The sequence below is a fragment of the Argiope bruennichi genome, chromosome 9 (assembly GCF_947563725.1).
Source record: "Argiope bruennichi chromosome 9, qqArgBrue1.1, whole genome shotgun sequence".
In the NCBI taxonomy this organism is placed as follows: Eukaryota; Metazoa; Arthropoda; class Arachnida; order Araneae; family Araneidae; genus Argiope; species Argiope bruennichi.
This window is the reverse complement of record NC_079159.1, coordinates 63058381-63081385: the sequence shown is the minus strand read 5'-3', so window position 1 is coordinate 63081385 and position 23005 is coordinate 63058381.

Here is a 23005-nt window from a genome sequence, read left to right as displayed (position 1 = left end):
CGACATTAAACGGAATAGAAATCATTATAATTCTTATTGAATATTCATGCAAAATAAAATAAGGAGATATTTATTTATTAATTTCGTATTCAAATTATTACCATTAGATGTCTATCTTCAAATGTGCTATATTTGTTAAGATATTCACATTCATATAGTTATTAACAATCTAATTATTAATCTTGATATTTGTTATTAACTTAATATTAAGATTTATAAATATATAAATAGTTTATACATTTCTTTTGAATACTTATTTTTTGCATTTCTGTAACACATATTTTAGGAATGGATTCAAGAATATCAACAAAGATCAGAAACAGTTTGGCAAGGTCTGAGCCAAATAAGCGATAACTATACTATAATGAGTGCAAAACATTGCCAGAAAGATGCCAAGGTTTAAACCAATCAGAGCACGTCGGTATCCTTTGCCATAGAGTTAGTCTGTACAATTTGCGAACTCGCGAATTGCTCTTAATTTTATTCGGAGGTAAACTTTTATAACAAAGAAAATACGCAACAATCAGGCTCTGTTTGTAGAAGACAATCAACATAGAAACCGCAGATTATTGGGACTAATTGAATCCTGTAATTCAAGCGCAAACATGGAGCTTTTAATGTGGATTGTATTTCATGAGTTTAGGGTATTCTTCTCGTTTCAGAGTTCTCAGATGCTCTAAATTTCCATCTCTTCAAAATCAGAATACCATCAAAGCAATTAACAGATTGCATCTTCAAACGGAATTTGGTACGAAATTAGAAGAAAAGTCTATTATCCAATTCTGCTTTAGGGTCTGAAAATGATAGGTGGAAGGATTTATTTCTCCTGCGGGTATTAAATTTTAATTCATTCAGATAGAAACAATCGACACACTTATCTGTTCAATTTAAGAAATTTATATCTTAAGGGAATATGCAGCAGGCCCTTAGAATGCACTGATACTGAGAATTCATCATTATATCTTGGTCAAATTACACGCATTGTAACAATAAATTACAATACTTGTAATATAATCAAATTTTAATCTTATCGAAGATGTAACAAACGTAAATAAGTTTTTATCATATGTAAGAAATGTAAATAAGAATTTAATTATTAAATTAAATTAGGCAAAGCACTTTCAAATAAAGAAAACATGACGATTATTTTGGTAAATAGATTGGTGCATCGACAAATTCAAGTAAATAGATGGTTCACATGTATAACTAAATAAAGTTATAACGAAATACGCAAATATGAATCTAAAAAACGAGATTTCAATTCAAAACGTATTATCTAGTTATTTTTATGTGTATAAATTTATTAAATAACTTCTTAGTAGTTTACAAAATAAGTACATTAATCTTAAAAGTAGACAATAGTCAGATTTATCCAAATATCCGTTTCTTCCTAGGAAATGCTCCAAAATGCAGCTTTGAAATGCGAGAAAACACATTCGAAAAAGTACTTTTATATCTTCTTACAAATCCTTGAAAAGTTTCAAAAAGAGATAAATAAATCCGCGTTGAAAACGTTACAGCCAGGATGACATGCACATTGGAATAACAATAATTTGAAATAGAATTCCTTCTCTTGGGTTCCAATTGAGCGCAGCGAAGTAAAGCAAACATTTCTTTTTATTGAGTGAGCATTGTAGTTTATTTGACAACGCTTCAGCAAAACCCTTATAGATCTCGAAATTGTTAATAACTTAAAAATTACTATATATGCAGAATTGTATTTCTTACGACGAGAGATATCGTAAAATACAAAAGCATAATATCCTTTGGATGTACTGAGTAGAAAAAAATCAGTACTGACAATGATTTTTCTGGTATTTTTTTCAGTCTTCAACCCTTTTTCTGTTTTTTTTCCTGTTTTGAAGTTTCGGTCAACATTTATGATGAAAAACTGAGATTGAATAAATGTTAGCTCCTTCATATTGTGAAAAAAGGGTGTCTTTTTTCACAAAAGCAGCTCTTATTTTCGACAGAAGGTTCAATACCGTTTTGCCGATTGAATACAAATCTGTAAAATTGATGTTATTCGATCATGTTGTAATGTGAATGATATGTTTACATTACTGTTCAAAAAGAAGTATATGCATAATGTTCTAAACTGAGGAGACTACAAATTTATTAGTGGCTGCATAATAATAATGTAAAAAGTAAGTTAATAGCTAAAATTTTGATATTATGACTTATTTATCATGGAAATAAACCTCAAGCTAAGTTTAACTTATAAATTTAAGTTGTTTTCACATATTTTATTTAAAATCCTAAATGGTATTCGAAATTTTATATTTTGTCCAGTCGGAGATTTCGAGCTTTGTGTAACTTAAAACAGAAAATGTAAGATGGGCTAGGATTAAGCAGGCATTGATATCTATTGTCTAAAATAATTCATCTTATAGGATGAGAATTATCCGATAAAATTCGACTGCAAAAACAAACAAAAAATGGGCCCTGTTCATTAGAAAGAAACAGTTTAAGATTTTATACATGCAAGATATTATCTGGTGAGGTACTGAAAATCAAGCATCACTATTTTCTTTTTTTTTATTTAAAATAATTTTAATAATGAGAAACAGAAGTAAAAAGTGAATTAATAATATGTCTTATTTAATTTGGGTATTTTTGGGTGTTGTAAACGAGAATTGTTGTATTCTTACGAGAATCAGTCCTCTAGGCAATATTTGATAAAATTTTAAAATTATTTACTGATTGAAGATACTTCCTTCTGGATTTAAAGATGTAGGGAAAATGTTTGTGCGTCCCATGAAACTTCTCAGAATTCTAAATTCAAACAGGTTTGTATTCATTTATAGCTGAAAATCTGGATTAAAACGTTTTAAACCATAATTTTGCTTATTAATTTTAAACAGCATTTCTCCCATATTTGTCTTCTCTTTTAGAGGGCATTGATTTAAATTATGAAACGTTTAGAGCTGAAATAAAGCTATTAATTTAGCTAATGTAGTATAATTATATGGATGTTCCTTCTTAAAGCAAAAATAGGGCTATTTTGGAACGGACTGTGAAATTTTGAATCACTGTCGGGTGATGAAGATGGGATCTAAACTGGCATCCGTCTTTCCAATTTTTTGCTCCATACCAAAGAGAGGATATTTAGCCCCCACGGATTTAACATGCAATGATCCTCTTACACTGCGATTCTTCGGTTGAAACAGGTTCCGAACCAGAAATCCTCTAGTTCCCAAACTTAAGACTTTATCAACATGTAATCAGGTCCTAAGTAAGACTAGCAATATTATCGATAAAGCTACATTTTTTAGAGCGGCAGAGATAGAAAACCGAAATATTTATATTTAAAGAAAAAATATGAAAAATAATTTATGAAAGCAGCAGATAAAAGTAACTTTTTTCATCAAGAGAGGTTGAAAATGATTAGAACAAATTATGCAAACAATGAGGATCCATTTTCATATGGCGCTCAACATTTTTAGAAGCTTGTCTAAAAGATCGCAAATTATATTATATATATATATATATATATATATATATATATATATATATATATATATATATATATATATATATATATATATATATATATATATATATATATATATATCCGTATTTCAATAAATGATATGGGCACGAGGAGCTGAAGGAATTTCAATACAAATTCACATTGATCTTTCTTTTCAATCGGCTTAACTAAATTGCAATAAGCCGTTCCACAAGAAATGAATATCGATTATTCACTAGATGGGAAATGTTACGGGTTAAGGCTTTATCCTTTCTTTTACCGCAATCACATCTGCAAAGTTATATAAGGCCTTCAAGGGAAAAAAAAATAGCATTTGCAATCTATTTTTCCGATACCATTTTTTTATGAAAACCTTCTGCTCAGCCATAGTGCTCTGAAACTTCATTTTTATATCGAATTTTTTACTGTCTGTCTTAACGGTGAACGTCGTAAGTTTAACGGCAGAAACTTACACAGTAATTCATTTTTTTTGCATTTAAGGGAATAATTTAAAAATAGTAGAGAATAAAACTATATTTGGTTAAATATCTGAAAAGAGATCTGGCATCAAATATCTATTAAATATCTGGCATCAAATTAATCCATTTTTTTAGTTATAAAAAATTATTGATAGTCGAAATATGCAGCACTTACTTCCTAATTAAATACATAAGACACAGATGTTAAATTTGGTTTTCTTCAGAAATAGAACAATTTTTACAATAATCACCAATAGTGTTGATAAAACTGATACAAAATTCATATTTTAAATTACCCGTGAATGCAAAATGGGAACATATATTTGCATCATTCTTTAAGTATGTATTAAGTAAACTCATGTATTAAAACAATATTGAACACAAGTCAAATACTCTAGTTTGTGTGGTATATGTTAGAAACATACCTCTATCAATATTTTGCAAATAGAGAAATTTGAAGCAAGAAATTTGTTCAAAACGATCAAACAAACAAAAGCTAGATCAAGCCGTCATCACTCGACTACTGAAAAAAATATAGAGAAAAGGGAATGCGAAAAGGAACATGAAACTTGAAATCAGTAAATATCATCTACAAAAAAGATTTTCATTTCAAAAGACTTTTTTTTTTCTCAAATCTTAAAGTAAACTCTGCTCAGTTGAAATCAACTCAGTATACTTGTAACGATTTAACTCATTTAAATATATATTTTTCTTTTTTTCTTTTGACAAAGCAAGAGAGAATAGATGAGAAATACAGCTTATTTAGCAGAGCATTTTTTACCTTTGTAATTCTCTTCAAATAATTACTCATTTCTTTCTGGTGAACACCATTTTATTTTCGGACACATTTTTTGTGCCACTTCATGTAGACTGTTACAGATTAGGACACCTCTCACAGTTGGATGCCTCGTCTCGCTCACAGAATCGTTCTTACACACTCACTACGTTCTGATACAAAAAGGAATTAACAGAACTTTGTACTCGACAGATACGCCATCTATCGGCGTGAAGCTGTAACAACCTTTACACGCAATAGTCGTGTAAATCTATATAATTGTATGCAAAAACTAGAATATATCACAAACTAATTTTATTCGGTATTTAATTCTTTTAAACTAAGATTAATTCTTTATAAAACATGAAATATTTCACACACCTTCTCTTTTAAAAAATTATATTTCTCTCTATAAAGTGATAAAGTAAATAATCAACAATTAGTTGTTGAATATTAATTAAAAAATGTCGAAATGATAGAAATGCACATATTAGGAGCAGCACAAGGCAGAAATAATTCACAAGGAATTTCAATGAATTTAATTTTCATTATGAAATGTAAGCATTTCTATTTTCATAAATTGCATATAAATTGTTGAAAACTATTGTATGGGATGTAATTTCAGAATGAATCATCACTCCTAACTCAGAAACTGACACTCCTTGTATTGAAAACTAAACAAGAATATGCAAGATGGTGGAGTCGCTTTTAAAATTAAAATATTTTCATTGAATTTCTAGTTATAGTCACAATTCTTCTTTTTTATTATATATATTAGATATATATTAATTTCCTTAATACAACCGGTATTAAAAAACGCATTTTAATAAAACGGCACTAATTTACTGGCATGTAATTTCAAAGATTTAAGACGAGTATTTTTAAAAATAGAAGTGAACAATAGGCCTAAAATTAGAATCCTGATTCGAATGCAAAAAAATATGTAATCACTAAAAAGATACTCACCTTCTTAAAATTTGAATCAAGACTTTTAGGCATCTTAAAAAAGTTTTTATCTTTTTAAATCATATAACGATATGATCTCGCATCACATTGGCAAACACAGTTTTCATTATCCAAAAAAATATACTGATAAACACACAGAAATAATTTATATTTACGATTTGAAGCCTGTTTCAACAGAAGAATAAATAACGGTATTTCCTTTCTACAATAACAAAAACATTCAATTTTTTCAAGACAACACATCGAACAATATCAAAATGGTAACGTCACTAAAACAAAAACGTAAAGAACAAATGTCGTCTAAATGAATGTTGCCAATTTCAGATTTAGAAAGAAAATAAATATAAAATCTTTGTTTTTAACTTAAAGCAGACGACAGATAAAATTAACAGACAGTACGATAAAGAATAGAGTTTTTATTGCAAACAAACGCAAATAAATTCTAAAAAGAAATAAAAATATCAGCGTAAAATAATGAAAAAAATCGAACAGTTTTATAATATAAACATCAAGAAAAATATTGTTTGATATCATCTAGATAAGTTTAAAATATTTGTATATTCTTTAAAAAAATCGAAGAATCTCGGTGACCTAGTGGTAAGGGTTTCGACCTCGGAGCCAGAAGTCTCCAGGTTCGAAATCCGATATCGCTATGGTTAACGCGTTAACTCCAACGTTGTGGGGTAAACGTCTATCCACAGGTGTGACGCGAAATCTTGAGGTGGATGCTCCAACTCAGTTGTCGTCCTCATTATCTGACCGGGACTCAAGTTTGAGAGGTCCGTCCTAGTGTTGTTTTCAAAGCGGACTTATTATAACTAAACTCAGCTTTTTCTTAACTTTTTTTATGACTAATGGGCAACAGATTAGAACTTACGGAATTTTGTGGCGCTTTAGGAAATTAAAGTTCTCTTAAAATTATGAAATATTGTTTAACTTTAAGAAATTATTTTCTCTTTTATTATGATATTTGAGAATAAGCATAACTGAAAATTTCGCATATTTCTGGCAATTGCAATTAGCAACCGAAAAAGTATCCATCATTCGCATCTACCATGGGTTAATTTACATATTACGATAAATGTTTGATCGATATATTTCAAGACAACTTTGGTAAGAATGTCCTCTCCATGATTTTCTAATTTACTTTGTAAAATAAAGTGTGTTTTGTGTTAAAATAAAGTCAATAGAAGAAAGTTGAATATATAATTTGGTACTTTTTTGCCGGACCAACTAAATCTAAAATTTGATGCATCCAATTCGTTTTTATTTAACCGTGCGGCTAATCTCATCTGTTTTGTTTATTGCTTTATTTTCTTTACCATGTTTATGTGTGCGAGGCAGATGGATAAACAAGCAATGTACCCGTAGACGGCTTTCATCCAAAATTGGATTATTTTTAATTTTTTGCAAAAATCATATCATCAAAGATCATTTATCCAAATTGTAATATTTGCTGTGTTTCATGACTGCACGCAAACGGATGAAAAAATCTATAAGCTTTGATATTTAGTCATATTTGATCCAAAATTTGAAAGAGATGTAGAATTCTGACAAAAGCCTTATGGCAAACAAAATTTATTTAAATCTCTAGGATTTTTAAATTACTATAATTTCCAAACTTTGAAGAAAAAGAAACACTCTGTATTTTATTGCTTTCACATATACATTGTATAGAGAAAGTCTAGTGATCGTCAAAAAATTCTATCTCGAGATTTTGACGAATCTCCACGTTTTAGACATCCTTGAGTTCGAAAACACAATTTTGGAAAATGTCTGTGACAAAGATAACTCAAAAACAATTTGAGATAGACAGATGAAATTCTATATAGGTCTTTGTCCTAAATTTGTAGGTTGCTATCAAATTTTGAGCAAACTCCGCATAGAAGAATCCGTCTATCTGGCTACTCGAATATAATTTAACAGAATAATTTCAAAACTAAAAGAGATAAATAGATGAAATTCCTTATATAGAATTAAAATATATAGTCTAGACATCTGTCATATCTTGTGCCAAATCCAACAAGGGATTTATCATATGTCGGTCTACACTTCCAGAAACATGTAAAGGCGATAACTCAAAGATGAATAAAATGCATGAAATTTAGTATGTGGTTTTATGACTAAAAGTGCAGTTTTGTGTCAACTTTTTGTTTCAATCGGTTTTGAAAAACGTACCTTAACAACAAATTCGATATTCAGATGCTATTAACGGTATTCCTGGGTTTAATCGCCAAGTATCTCGCCAAGGATAACACGATAGATTAAATTAGTCCCCGATAGATTAAATTAACACTATTCTTGCCAAAATTTAGTATTTCATAACTATTATACGCCAATGCTAAGAAAGGCGCTCTCTGGAAAAATACATTTATTAGAATATGCGGGAGAAAGTTTTGGATAGACCACTCTGTCTGGTTTGATATGAAAACCACCAACTAAATATATTATATTCTCAAACCTACTTGCAAACTAATTAATGATATTTTACATTTTCTGAGGAATTTAATATTTGGAAATTAATCAAAATATCGAAAACGAATTATTGATGATTATAAGATTGTCATTTTATATATTTCTTATTTTAAAAAGTAATAAATTTGCCGAGGTGTCTGATAATTTGTCATAGCTCAAACAGGTCATTGAACTATCTTTTTTAATTTTAGAACCTGAGTTCAATAACCTCCTGCTTTCATTGTTCTGCGTAAAGAATGAACAGTAATAAATTTTATTGTAGTTACAGGGAGACCGTTTGAAAAGCAGGGTGTAAAATATTATGCCCCTCGACAAAAGCTTAATAAATAATTTGATGTTTGCAGAACGTTGTGAGAGTTCGATTTTGCCACTAGAGCGAAGAAAATTCGTGAAATTTGGCGTAGTTCTCTTTCGGTTTCCAGCTTTAAAAATTATTAATATATCCCAATATTTTTATATTTGCTAGGATAAAGAAGATGAAAAATAAATTACCCTGTAGCTACTTCAGAAGAATTGTGTTTTATGTTTTCCTACATTTCTTACAGATTGAATTTGCTCCGAAAGTTTTTATTAGTTTTGCTTCTTATGTGTTTTTTTATGTGATGACAAGAAAGTTTGAAACTATTTCTTTTATTAACTTCTGTGACACTGTACTTTATTTTTATTTTCCTTTAAACAAATTGTTGCCTTAAAGTAAATGTTGAATTTCCGTCGCGGAAATTAGAAATTAGAGAAGTTTAAACAAGATGTAAGTAATTGTATGCCTTTTTATATAAATATTTCCGGTATTTCTAATTAAAACATTTTTTACAAATAGCTATAAAATTAAACTTTAAATTTCTAGAGGTTTGGTTTGGTTTAGTTGTATTTACATTCTTATTGAAAGAACGTAATAGCTATTTTATGACGGGCGTTACCAAATTGACACATTGCATTGCGAGATGATGAAAATTGTATACTTCTCCAAACTCTGAAGCAAATCATAATTAATATATAATTAATTTTAGAGAAATTGAGAAAGAATACGAATATTATATTTATATTTAATGTTACATGATGGATGTTTGGTTAAATCATGTTTCGAACCTAGCATTTTCTTATACAGAAAGAAAAAATTCTTTGGCCCAAATTTCGAAAAGATAAAATTTTTATATCTCATTTTAGAACAAAATGAGTGGCCTTGAAAGAGATTTCTCTCTTTTTACTCATAGGAAATAAGACTCGAGTTGGCTGCCGATAAATATACCCATATCTATTCTTGTCTCTATTCAAATCTAGAAATTACCAACAGAATGAGGAAATGGGAAATTTTTCTAAAATTATCAACATGGTAATTAGTAGACAAACGGATAAGCTCCACTGATAAAGTGGAATTTTTATATAGTCATCTTAGTCATATAAATCATATCAGCCACTAGCCATATAAATTTGTTAATGCCTTTGTAGCTTACGGATACAGAGAATATAAATTCTATAAAATATTAAAAACTGCCAGTATAATTTGTGTTGAATATGAATTGTATACAATATTTAAAAAATGACGAAACTTCAAGCACACTTTATATTGAATATAACAATGAGATGTTCTGACTGATTCTTTCTCCTAATGCATTATTTTTTAGTAAAATGTTAAAGGGAAAGTCATTGAACTGAAGCAACTCTTCTTTGGAGCTCTTTATTCGTTACAGTTACTTTTAGAGAATTCTTTCGATACCAGAGTTAAAATATTTGTGAAACTGAAGATAATTTGAAACAAAATTTGGTGTAGACATAACTAGTTAAAGATAGAGACATTTGCAGCTCAAATTTTCTTGAGAAAGGAAGTTACAATCAATACAAGATTTTCTGTCTCGCAGAAACCAGTGGAAGTGTTAACTTCAAATATCCGTACTCTTTCCTGGAATGAAGTAAACACTTCGGAAAGATATATTTTTTGTACGAATCTAGCATTTTTAATCAATTTTCTTACGAAAGTTAGCGATTTTTTTGGCGTTTATTTCTAATTAGCAATACATGAGCCCCAAAAGATCGAATTTGCATTTTAGTATCTTTTTTCCTACTAATTAAAGCCCTAATTTCATAATAGAGCTACAACTATGTTTCCAAGCTCATGCCAAATTTCATTCTATTTATGTTATTACATTTGAATTAACGCATTTATATGCATACGAAAAGTACAGCCCGAAATAGGTACTTTTCCTTTAACCGGGCGCAAATGTCGCCAATTGTAAACCAAACGCGAATTTGGCGGATTTCCACACTATTTGGCGATTTTTCGCTTGCGCCCGGCTAACGGATTGTGAACCAAACGCGAATTTGGCATAAGAAATTTGGCGGAATTCTACATTTTTGGTGAATTTTCGCTTGTGCCCGGTTAACGGATTGTGAACCAATTGCGAATTTGGAATAACAAATGTGGTGGAATTCTACATTATTTGGCGATTTTTCGCTTGCGCCTGGCTAACGGAAAAAGTACCCAACCTACATATTTCTTTGAAATAGAAGCACAAAATTTCAATTTTGAGCTCTCATGTTCACTGCTTTAATTCCAAAACTGTGTTGCAGGACTTTCTATTTGTCTATTTTATATACGAGAAAAGAAAAAGAATGACTGTAGAGTGAGATAGTTGGATGGACTTCAAAAATTTCTGTAAAACTCCAGCTCTATTCCTTCTGACAAGAAAGTAAAAGATACAAATAAAATATATGTCGAATATGCAAAGGAAGAGCAATTAAATAACCAGAATGACTGACTTCTCTGGAGGTTTTAGGAAAGTATCGAGGAACGGAATCGAGGATTGTAATGAAAGAGTGATGTAGAATTAAAGCCAGTTCTCTGACTTTCTAAAGAAAATGCCTTTAGATTAGAATTATGCTATCTTTCTCATAAATGTACCCCTCTTATAATCAAACTGAGAGACAATTGCTTTCGGATTTCACGCAACGAAAACATGAATTTTCTTTTTTTTTTCGGTGATGTTGGAATGAAAATGATACGATTACATTTAAGTTCAGAAGTTTGCAATAAATATTTTGAGTTGAGATAATTTATAAAAGATTGAAACTTTAGAACAACATATATTAAAATTAAATTTCATATATTGTGATTTATTTAAAACAGATAAATTTCAAGCAAACATCAAGAAATATATTCACGTTAAATTTATATATATATATAACGTTCTGAATGTGTATATATATATATATATATATAGTAACCAATCTAAAGTAAGAAAAAGTTTGAAAACGAAACTAAAATGAAAACGAAACAAAACAGTTTCGAAATCGCAACTAAAATTTATTACCTATTTAAACTAAAACCAAAAAGGAACTTCATAGTATTTAGAGAGCGCAATTGCAGCTACTTCTAAAACACAGATGAATTTATACAAAAGTATTAGAATCATAAATAAAAATTAAACCAAAAAAATTATTAAAAAATATTAAAAAAGAATCCGGCCTGAAGACTTTTTCAAGGGTCACCCTCAGGCAGGGATTCAAATTTTATTTGATTTTTGTTTTTCCTATTAACTTGATTCTAATACTTTTGTATATATATATATATATATATATATATATATATATATATATATATATATATATATATATATATATATATATATATATATATATATATATATATATATATATATAATTTATGATTCTTAAATGGAGTCAGGAATTCCATTTTTACATCCAGCGGAAATTCCAAATCTTGCGTAGTCCAAAACAGTGAAAATAAGATTTGTTAACATATAACTCGACAACATTCGATAACAAAAGCAAATAAATAACATGTCACATGCAAAGGAAAGTGACGATTCACAGTTTCAGGCACTCCAGACAGGCATTTGAAATATGTGGGAAAAAAGTTTGTCGTTTGCCAGAGGAATTTGAAAAACTTCTGCATAAGAATATATATATATCTGGCATTTATTGACAGCTAAAGATCAGGCTAAAGAAATTTTCCACTTGTTTCAGAGTATAATATATCGTATATTTCAAGCCTGTTTTTACTTTGCAATAACAGAATTTCAATGCACATTGAAAATGAGTTATAATTAAAGTAGAGTCATCAACACAAAAAAATACATTAATTGGTAAACCTCAAAGGAAAACAGATTCATGAATATTTAAAGGAGGTTTATTTAAAAAACGTTATCGAAACTAAAGAAGATAATTTGCTTAAAGCAACTGAATGAAAAATTGATTCATCTGTACATATTTTATATATATATATATATATATATATATATATATATTCAAAGATGTCAATTTAAATTCAGATAGACTTTCTGTTTAACTGATGTAATTATTATAAGCCATTGTATAAGAACTATGCATCGATTATTTCTATCATGAGAAAATGTTATAGATATCCTGAAACAATCATTTTCAAATTCGAAGCAATATAAATCGCGAATGTTACAATAATTTTCCAGAACTTTATGTTGGCAATATTGATATTTTGCAATTCTCAGAGAGAATAATTTATATGAAGTCTGAAAGTCTAATATACTTGGAGAAATTTTTGAAAAATACTTATATTTCTGGTAAGCAAGTGTATATCACGTTGCACTTTATAATTGTAAGTAAAATTGAAATAAAGATATTGGAAATTAATTAATTGTATTGCTCATATATCAATAAACCTTCATGCTTGCTGAAAAAAAAACCCAAGAAAAATATTTTGGCAAATGCAATCAAGGAAATATTCTGAATTCAATTCTGAGAAAATTCAGTTCAGAGGAATAATTCAGATATAGTTACAAGAGAAACTTTAATTAGTAACAAAAATCAAATAATAATCGTTGCTAACCAGAAAATGATCTTTTCCTTTCTATTATTAATGTAAAAGTAAAAGAATTTGGAAATTTTATTTTTCCTTGCTAGCTTTTCGAGAAATTTATAATTCTGAAAAGAGAATTTTTCTCAAAACCTATACCAAACGTCTTCAGTATATAAGATAAAAACTGATGTAAGGTTACTTCTCTTTTGTTAAATTTCTCTCAGGAAATATTACAAATATTTCACTCATATATATTTAATTATAGGAAATGAAAATAACATTCAATATTGAAAACACTGGGAATGAAGTCCCGGAAATAATTTTTCTGTCATATCATTTATAATTTCATTTTCAAATGTGAAATTGGAGCTAAGCATTTCTAATTACCCTTCTGTCTATCGTAAGAGGGAATAAAAACAACTTTGAAAACTGAAAAGAGAATATTTTTTGTTTAGAGAACGAAAATAAATTTGATTTTCATCAGATTAATTTTGAACATAGGCAGATACATTTAGAAAGGCGAAAATTTGCAGAAACCAGATCAAGGTCGAAACAAATTGAAGGATTTTTAAAGGCGAGATTTTCGAAAAATATAGTTAATTGGCAAATGTATTGTGTAAGACGCCAGAAAGACGTTTTCCTTCCCTAATGTTCAATGACTCTCTTGAATGGTTGGAAATGGGTGTTTTGGGTCAAACAGATTAAGTTCTAATTCCACTGTTAAAGGAGGAAAAAATGATTGCGCAAGAAAACATAATGCGTGGTGTATAAATAGAAAAAAAATTATCTTTTTCTATTTTGTAATTATCTAAAATTACATAGTTACGTTTCAAAAGTAGCTGTATTCATTTTATCCCATTTGGTTGCAGCCAACAAATAAATTTCAGTAATTAATGCGCCACGAACACAGAAGAAGTTATATAAGAATGCAATATGGACACATGTGGTTGTAAATGAAAATCTCTAACGAGGCAGTCGAGTTTTTAACATGCATTAGGAATAGACACTTCAAAATGTTCCATCATTTGAAAAATTTTCAATTCTCTAATAAATCTTTTCGTTAGGTTGCAGAAAAAAATGATTCCCTATAAAGAGTTGCAAATAAGAAAAAAAAAATCACATTCTTTTATCCTTAAATGATCATTTTTTTCTAGCAATGGTATATTAAAATATTATTAAGATTAAGTTTAAATAAAAAATGTTTAATCAAAGTTATAATTATTTTGATTTGTTGATTGAATTGGTTATTTGACAAATTAAGACAATCATTATGGTGGGAGACGAAAATAAATCCTCTAAAATTTGTTTCATTAGAAACTTTGATGAGAATATAGAACAAACGACATAACTGATAAACAAAAACCTACTTAAGTGCAAAATTTGTTGTTAAGTATACTTACCACGGCCTTAGGAAGGATTAAATGAATTACAAATTGCTCTACAACTTTTTACAATTTTTTTTCTGCGATGGAATTATCGTCAATTCTAGTAATTAATTAAAACAAATAATAAGTTGTGAAATCACTACTTGCATTTTTTTGATTTTACTAATGGATTTTTTGAATTTGAGTTTCAAATTATTTGTACAATTTAAAATTCGACTCAAAGGAATTGAATAAAACTCAACTCCAGGAATTCAATAAAATGATCATAGGATTTATTGAAACAGTAACAAGGATTTAAAGAACAATAAATTTAAACAGAATAAAACTGGAACAGTCACCCAACAATGCCTATATGTATTGTTGGGCAACACCCAACAATGAATATCAGCATTAGTATGTAAGTTAGCAAGCTGATGAAACAAGATGAGGAGACAACGGTCAATATACCTTTAATTTCCTTTCTTTATCTGTATTTCCTTAATTGCAAAGCACAAAAATTATGCCTTAATAACTTTGTGTTTAGAGAATGAAAAAAAAATTTAAAGGCAAGCTGGCTTTATTGTAATTTTATACATTTCAATGACTCGAAATGAAGGAAAAGCAGAAAGAGGAGAGATTGATTTTAATCAAAAAAATGAGTAACTATTTGCATTAATTCCTCGTTAGTTCCCTAGGGAGCATTGACAATAAAAGTTAATTTCAATATCTTTTTAGACTAGCAAAACCAGCATCTAATACAGCTCAAAGAATCAGTAGTGGAAATAAGGTGTATTAAACAGCTGGCATTTCCAATAGATGCATGGAGAGGCTCCATTCTCTGATGGCCATTAGCCGCAAGGTATGATAAGGAAGAATATTTAACTTTTTCTTCTCGATTGCGGCATTGTTTTTCTTCGTTCTGAGCCTAAAATCATAAACAAAACATTAGTGGCCTACTCAGTGTGGTAGTGCCTATACTCATGATTGACTGAGACTTAGAGCAGGTCGAAATGATTTGGACTGGAATGATAGGGACATGTGCTAGCAGTGCTGATGTCATGGAGCTGAAATAGTGGTGAATGGATGAATTAAACATCGGAGAGGAGACGGTAATGTACTTTGTCTGTCTTCAGTGTAATATGATTACTTGGGGGGTTGCAAAATCGGTTGGAGGCTCAATTGGTGGCGTTAGTGAATTGACCAATGGGAAGGCTTCAACTGTGCTGTAGGCTTCATATTATATGTAATTTTTTGCGGGATGAGTGCGTTTATTAAGTTCTTTCTTACTGTTTCCTGTTTTCTTGATTAGTCGAACAGCTTGCAGCAGTTTGAGAATTCAAATAGCAGTTTATTTCTTTCTTTTAATGTATCGAGTAATTTTTTAAATTCTCCCAAAGCTTGTCTGAGGTTTTCATTAGCAGATGCAGAAAAAGGCTCTGAAGCTTTTTCCTTTCTTATTTTTGTGGGTATGACTTGGCGTAAGTTTTCATTGATTGATTGAAACGCGATGAGAATAGGAGTTTTGGCAACAAAGGCCATTATACCCAAATGCCAGAAAGGTGCATTCAATAGATATTACAAAAACTACAGAGATTGAAGTAGGATTTGAAGATACTGCTTATTAGAAACCCAAGTTTTGAATGAAAAACAAAATTGAAGATTGAAATTAAGTTTTTCAAAATGTTTTGAACTATGAGTTACGTATTTAGAACAAAACAATAGTAAATGTCCGATGTTATTGTCAGGATTACTAACTTGACAATGAGGATAATTGTGTAAACCAAATCTATTCAACAGAGCTGGAATAATAATCACTGCGTTAAGATTTCATTATGGTTCTATCGTTCATTACGTGACCAATTATATGTATCTATGGCGTCATTTCTCAGTGAAGATCCATCAGTACTAATCAGTAAATGCATTTTATCAATTCCTTTATAGCTTAATTCTTAAATTTGTTAAATTTTCATCTTACATGTTAGTATTTAACTTTTAATGTCTTTCCAACTATTCCTGAAATCAATCAACCAATCAATTTGAGAAATCCATAAGATCAGTACAGTTACAGTTGTAACTGTACTGATTTACAGTTACAGTTGCATTACCGCCATAAGGAATTGAAAATGCCATAATCCATTTTTAATTTCCTTAGTTTTTTTGCTGTAAATTTTCAATTAACCTTTTCAGCAAAAGCAACTAATAGATGTCAAAAGATTTTGTGGAGTTAAAAGCTTGGGCAAGATTTAAAAGAGATAAAAAGAAAGCAGAAATTCTTAAAAATCATTTCAATATAATCAGTTAACACAATATATATCAGTTGAATTGAATAGTAAATTTTCTTAAAATGATTAAGCAAAGAAGTAGGCTCCCAAATTTATTTTTCATTTCACACTCATTTTCTTACTAGGATACGGCATTGAAAACATTCAGAACCAGTTTAAAGCAAATTGCAAATTTGCAAAAGAATATTTTTACAAAGTTTTCATTGTTTTCCAAATACAGTATGATCCAAACAATTTAGAGTACTATTGCAGAAAGTTACTTTCAAATAAATATTTAGAGATACGTATGAGTCCTAGTGATTATTGTTTTACTGTTAATTTGCTTTTTACATTTACATTTAATATCAGTAACTTGTGTAACTAATTTACTCATACAACTTTTATGGAAATATTAAGCAAAGAAGCACATTTTAAATTTAAATATATTTTCTACTTATTGTTACAAGAATAAATACACTAAATAACGAAAAGATTTTATAACGTAGATACATAAAAAGCAAACGTAAATATGCAACCTTTTATATTTTATCCTCTTAGAAATTCCCCCAAAAAGTGATGTTAATAAATTCATGATGAAAACTTTACTATCGAGTAATTAAAATCTTACATCGAAACAACTTCCTCGAAATAATTCTTCCCTACTCACGTTCAAAAACAAAGTAAAGCAAAGAAAACGATTCTTTTTATTTTGCGAAAATTGTAGTTCATTTGGGGAAAATTCTGTAAACTTTGTAGCTAAGTTCTAAGAATTCTAGCATTCGATGAGAAAAGGCTTAAAAGAGAAAACTATTTATGGGTTGTATTGAGAAGAAGCAAATAAATGCCGAGAATGATTTTTCTGGGAAGTTTTTAGGAGTTTTTTCGGATGTTTCGGTCAACAGAATCGATGTGTGAGAATAGGAATTAATAAATGTTAGTTCTTTGACCTTGAAAGGAAAGGGCATACTTTTTGTGTTGCTGTATTTCTTTTCTTAGAAACGTAGATATATATATTTTTTTCAGAATGGAAGGCGCCATTTTTTATATTGGATACACAGAGGATTAATATTTTTTTTTTTTCCGTTTTGTTGAAATCTCCTTGTTACGCTTTTATTATTTCTCAGAAAAAAAGTATATAAATGGTTTTTCAAGCCATAAACTTTGAAATAAAATAATAGCACATAATAATGTTGAATAAATTTAATATATTATAAATTATTTATGTAGGAAAGAGAAGTTAAGGGAAATTCAAAACACTAAATTATAATCATACAGCATATTTTACTCACAAATTGAATCCAAAGTTTCATATTCACTCTTATATAGAATATCGAATTGTAAGCAGTTTAAAATGGGAAATATAGAAGAGGTTATGATTAACAGAAAATACAAAATGGTGTTTAGAGAGAAATAATTATTAATTTTCACATAAGGTTTGGGGTTTGTAATTGCTTGTTTAAAAGATGTCTAAAAAATTCGTTCTGTCTTTGGAATTCAAACTTAAATAACTACGATCTAAAATTTTTTTAGAGTGGAAGCGATTAGATAGAATTTGACAACAAAGGTAATCAAGTAACATGTCTATATGATTTAACTGCCAATAAACATAATTTAACCCTTAACTGGGGAGGTAAAATTTTAGGATTTAACTGGGGAGGTGCGGTCTACGAGACCGCATTTTATTTACACTCAAATTAAATTTTCTAATGAATGTGTTAGTATGAAAAACTGCCAATATATTTTGCAGATATTTTTCTTGATATACAGATATGTTGTAGAAATTTTTCAAAATATATTATCATTGAAAAAAGTAAATGCATTGAAATGTACATTTTCTTCTCATATTACATGTTACAAGGAATAATATTCTTGAAAAAAAAATGTTACTTTTTACTTTTTAAATTTTACAGTATATGAAGGTATATAGAAGCCAATATAATGTAAAATTCAACAATTATATGAAAAAAAAATGACAATGGGTGAAATTGGTCCTTTATCCGCTTGTGTGACTTTCATAGCACGGTTTTCTTGGGCATTTTAAACATACAGATTAAGAACTAGTATAAAAATCAACCTATAAATTCTGTATATATATATATTAGTATATTATTATATTTTATAAATTTTTCAAAATACATTATCACTAGAAAAATTAATTATGTTTGAACATTCATATCAAAATCAGTTGAATGCGAACTTTCATCGAAAAACTCTTCTGTACAATTACCCTTATCACTAAAATCACTTTCCGCTTCATTTAAAAGTGTTTGGAGCACTGCTTCATAATAGGATCAGTTAACTGGATGATATTTCGGGGCCCAAGTTTTAGAGCCATCTGCTAAGCCTTGTTCATCACTGGGACACTAACAGAGAGGTGTGGTCTTAGAGACCGCGCTCGAAGAAATAACTAAATTATTTTAAAAAGCATCTGCTGAAATCGGTTGAAAAAGTGTACGTTTATTCAAGGTCACAAAATAGGAAGCTACAGAGGTAATCCATTCAATTGACCTAAAAATAGAATAGGGGTGATAGAGAATCCATCGCTAGCGGTCTCACAGATCGCACGTCCCCAGTTAAAGGTTAATAATTCAAAAGTACTTCGAACTGTATTTGATAAACTTAAACATTGCTGATGAAACTTTTAATAGAAACTTTTATTTAAATATATGGAATAAACGTTTATCGGTTGTCGGTTTAAAGGATATTTAAAATGATTGTTCAAGCGGTTAGATAAAGCATTTATTGACATCTGAAAAAAAAATAAGAAGAAGAATTGAAAAACACTATAGAAAATTTCAAATTATCATGTGACAACATTATTTATTTTAAGTCACGCGGTATCAATCCGAGAGAAAAGCAATATCATGTTCCCGTTCGTACCCATTTTGTGGTTACAAGAACCCATCACCCTGTGCATCTTCTAACGATAACTTCTTACAACTGCTCTTTATTGGCCAGACGGGAGAATCGGCTACATGGCGGACATGGCCAAGTTGTAATTTTTTGTTGATGATAAGTTGTGACAACTCTCTTTATGATTTTCTATTAACCCTAAAAGCGAAAATTTGATGCATCAAAAACGACAAATTGCCAATTTTCTGCAAATGCATTTTGTGGTTACAAGAACCTCAAATGAAAAATCATGTTTTCACATGATAAAAAGTATGCAGTAAGAAAAAAATAGTTTTGAACATTGCATACTTTATATTTATTTATTTATTTCTAAAATACAGTCCTTCAATGCACATTATCAACTGTTTACAACTGAAGAAAATTTATATTAAGAACGGGAACTGAGATAAAATCATTTACTTTTGCAGAAAAATAAAATTAAAAAAATAATTAGTTTAAGGAGATCTATTTAATATTGTTATTAAAAGCGAAGAAATGCGCCAATTATGAAAGACGAAGTTAGAAGAAATTATATGAGCCATGCTTATACATCTTCAAATAAAGTTGAAGTTTTTGAAAGTTTATCTAAAAGATAATAAAGAGATTGTATGTATCTTTGGATTTCAATAATAGTTACTTGCATGACGAATTGATAAGATTGCATTACAAATTCACATCGATATTTCAAATATGTGTAACTAAGTTAAAATAAGTATCTGAATAAGAAAATAAATATAAGTTCTTTATGTGCTAAGAAATGTTACACTTTCAGCTTTCGTGCTTTCCATCAATAAAGCAAAATCTGTAAAGTTTGACAAAAATAAAACCTTTAAAAAAGAAATAAAGTGCTTTCAATTTATTTTCTTCCACGTCATTTTTCAAGGAATTCCTCCTGTTCTGTGCTGTATCCTGGGTCTGCCATTTTAAAATCCGAAATGATATAGTCCGGAAATTTAACGGCGACCGACATAACTTTAATCTCCGGCAGAAACTGATTTAGAAAGTATTTATTTTTTCCAATTCTATGAGCGTATAATTTTAAAATGTAAAGACATTTTATATATCTGATGAAATATTTGAAAATAGTTCATATTTCTCGCATCAAAATAACCATTTCTTAGCTGCATGAATTTCTTGATTGTCGAATTATTCTATGCTCATTTATTATTAAATACATAAATCGCTTGTTTTAAATTAGATTTTCAATTCGAAATGAAATAAATTTGAATTAACAAACAACAGACAATAATTCTTTTTCATTTTTTTTATTCTATGACACAAAACTGTAACAAATTTAATGTTTCAAAGTACGCATAAATACAGCAGTAATCATTGAAAACGCAACGATTACATTTTTTTTTATTAAACTGGCACAGCAAATTAAATAAAAAAAAAACTGATTGAATTCAAGTAATCTTAATCGGTTTGAAAACGGTACACATGAAAAAAGTACAAAGGTAAATCATTTTTAGTGTACTTCCTTTATAAAACATTATGAAAGCATAAATTAAATATTGCGACCTGCGTGGTAAGTTTGTAAGCTATCTCAATCAATACCTTTAAAGTATTGTGTATTAGCTGCCCTGAAACAATATACATATTGTTTGCAAGAACGTAATTTAGAATTGCAATTTCCTTCTGCCTTTAACCTTCGATTAATGAAGAAATAAAAAGAAATAATTGATGAATGTAAATCCTCTGACGAACTCTGTTCCAAATTTGACTTTGATCTATATTTTAGATGCTAAACGTATTTTGTTCAAAATTTGATAGAATCTACAAATATGACGCCAAGTCCGTATACCAAATTTCACCCGTTTAATTCAAAACAATTTTTGAGTTTCCATGCTCACAGACAAAGAGAAAGAGCGAAAGACAGACATATATTATTCTAAAAATGTGCTGTTTGATTTCAAAAATATCTGACGAACTTTGTTCCAAATTTGACTTTGATCTATATTTTAGATGCTAAACGTATTTTGTTCAAAATTTGATAGAATCTACAAATATGACGCCAAGTCCGTATACCAAATTTCACCCGTTTAATTCGAAACAATTTTTGAGTTTCCATGCTCACAGACAAAGAGATAGAGTGAAAGACAGACATACATTATTCTAAAAATGTGCTGTTTGATTTCAAAAATATCTGACGAACTTTGTTCCAAATTTGACTTTGATCTATATTTTAGATGCTAAACGTATTTTGTTCAAAATTTGATAGAATCTACAAATATGACGCCAAGTCCGTATACCAAATTTCACCCGTTTAATTCAAAACAATTTTTGAGTTTCCATGCTCACAGACAAAGAGAAAGAGCGAAAGACAGACATATATTATTCTAAAAATGTGCTGTTGATTTCAAAAATATCTGACGAACTTTGTTCCAAATTTGACTTTGATCTATATTTTAGATGCTAAACGTATTTTGTTCAAAATTTGATAGAATCTACAAATATGACGCCAAGTCCGTATACCAAATTTCACCCGTTTAATTCAAAACAATTTTTGAGTTTCCATGCTCACAGACAAAGAGAAAGAGCGAAAGACAGACATATATTATTCTAAAAATGTGCTGTTTGATTTCAAAAATATCTGACGAACTTTGTTCCAAATTTGACTTTGATCTATATTTTAGATGCTAAACGTATTTTGTTCAAAATTTGATAGAATCTACAAATATGACGCCAAGTCCGTATACCAAATTTCACCCGTTTAATTCGAAACAATTTTTGAGTTTCCATGCTCACAGACAAAGAGATAGAGTGAAAGACAGACATACATTATTCTAAAAATGTGCTGTTTGATTTCAAAAATATCTGACGAACTTTGTTCCAAATTTGACTTTGATCTATATTTTAGATGCTAAACGTATTTTGTTCAAAATTTGATAGAATCTACAAATATGACGCCAAGTCCGTATACCAAATTTCACCCGTTTAATTCAAAACAATTTTTGAGTTTCCATGCTCACAGACAAAGAGAAAGAGCGAAAGACAGACATATATTATTCTAAAAATGTGCTGTTTGATTTCAAAAATATCTGACGAACTTTGTTCCAAATTTGACTTTGATCTATATTTTAGATGCTAAACGTATTTTGTTCAAAATTTGATAGAATCTACAAATATGACGCCAAGTCCGTATACCAAATTTCACCCGTTTAATTCAAAACAATTTTTGAGTTTCCATGCTCACAGACAAAGAGAAAGAGCGAAAGACAGACATATATTATTCTAAAAATGTGCTGTTTGATTTCAAAAATATCTGACGAACTTTGTTCCAAATTTGACTTTGATCTATATTTTAGATGCTAAACGTATTTTGTTCAAAATTTGATAGAATCTACAAATATGACGCCAAGTCCGTATACCAAATTTCACCCGTTTAATTCAAAACAATTTTTGAGTTTCCATGCTCACAGACAAAGAGAAAGAGCGAAAGACAGACATATATTATTCTAAAAATGTGCTGTTTGATTTCAAAAATATCTGACGAACTTTGTTCCAAATTTGACTTTGATCTATATTTTAG